This window comes from Aplysia californica, unplaced genomic scaffold, assembly GCF_000002075.1.
Source record: "Aplysia californica isolate F4 #8 unplaced genomic scaffold, AplCal3.0 scaffold00131, whole genome shotgun sequence".
Taxonomy (NCBI): domain Eukaryota; kingdom Metazoa; phylum Mollusca; class Gastropoda; order Aplysiida; family Aplysiidae; genus Aplysia; species Aplysia californica.
In genome coordinates this window covers 396,735-398,590 of record NW_004797401.1, presented here as the reverse complement: position 1 = coordinate 398,590, position 1,856 = coordinate 396,735, and positions in this window count along the sequence as shown.

Sequence of the window (1,856 nt, the reverse complement as noted above, 5' to 3'; positions counted from 1 at the left end):
GGAAGCTGAGAATGTTTCTGAGTGTTCTATGGTCTGCTGGGGTAATAATAGTGTAAAGCGCATAGAGCTTGCTTCTGAGTGGGGACATGCGCAATGCAATGCTATTTATTATTATTAATAGTAGTAGTAGTGGTAGTAGTTGTAGTAGCAGCAGCAGCAGCAGTTGCAGTAGTTGCAGTAGCAGTAGCAGTAGTAGCAGTAGCAGTAGCAGTAGTAGTAGTTAGTTAGTTAGTTAGTTAGTTAGTTAGTTAGTTAGTAGTAGTAGAAGTGTTGTTGTAGTTTGTTAGCTTTTGTTTGTTTTGGAATCACTCACACGTACACTCACACACACAGACTGACTTTTGTTTGTTTTGGAATCACTCACACGTACACTCACACACACAGACTTTTGTTTGTTTTGGAATCAGCGGTTCACAAATCACAAATTACTTGTTAACTATAAGAAGTACAGCAAAACCACGTTTCCCCCCACCCCCATTGCACTTTATACTGCCGGCCCCGCTTACTGCCAGGTTTTGCCAACATACTACATACTAAAAGGAACGTCTCTCTCTCTCTCTCTCTCTCTCTCTCTCTCTCTCTCTCTCTCTCTCTCTCTCTCTCAAAACCTCCCAAACCGAACATTGCCATCTAGAAAGTACTGCCCGTTCAGAACCAAGCTACAAGAATCGTGTCTAAACAGAGGAAAAGCGACCATACCATCCCTATTTTAAGAAAACTCCATAGGCTCATAACAACATAATATAAGTATTTACACCATTGCTGTCTTTAGCCATAAATGTATTAGCGATAAAGCCCTCTCGTCTTTAGGCAACCTCGCTCAGATGTATGCTCCACCAAGATTTCTAAGATCAGATCTTCAGTACATATTATCTTCATTGATTTGTTTCTTGCTTTGAGTAGAAGGTACTGTAAAGCTTCTAGAGTTGTACTTACGGAAGTGAGCGTTATAGGCACTATGTGCATCATAACAATTTAAATTGTTTTTAAAAAAATTTATGATAAAAAATATTTTAAAAATAAAATCAATAAAAATAAAACGGTATTTGTATAGCGCATTCCCCTGCTCGGCAGCATGCTCTATGCGCTTTACACTTATTATTATTACCAAAGCAGACTATAGGACACTCAGAAACATTCTCAGCTTCCGGGGAAGCATACAGCGTAAGCAGCTGATAAAGCACTCAAACACAAACAAACTGACAAGGTAATAATAATAATAATAATAATAATATAAAAATAATAATAAAATTAATAATAGTAATAATAATAATGATAATGATAATAATAAGGTTGTTATATTATATTATTTGGAAAGAGGCTTCAGTAGTCATACAGCAAAATTAAAGTTAGTATAGACTCATTGTCATCACACAAAACCTTACATGTAAATCACTGGCTGCATCGGGTCTTCTTTGAGGAAAACATACGTCAGGGTAGGAACATTAACATCTATACCAATATCATGATACGTTACGTTGACGGCTGCGTATGTTAACCAATGTTGACTGATGATAAACATTTAATTATAAATAATATATTTATACCCTCTGCCGAAATGGTTTGGCTTTTTTCCTCTGGAGCTTTAGTTTAAGTATAGTTTTAGTGCAAGTTTTAGGGTACTTGCAACACAAATAAGTCAGAGGGAAGAAGAGCTCATTTCATTTTTTAAATCTTTTTAGGGATTAATTGATTTTGACACAAGCATGGGACAACCATGTACAATACCAAAGTAGGTCGCGCTTGGAAGTAGTTCTTCGATTTTTAACAGCTCACACATCAACATTTCAGCCAAGCTCTAGGTAAAATCAGGAGAAATCTTTCCATGTTAAGAATTGTTAGCCTTGAATACAAAT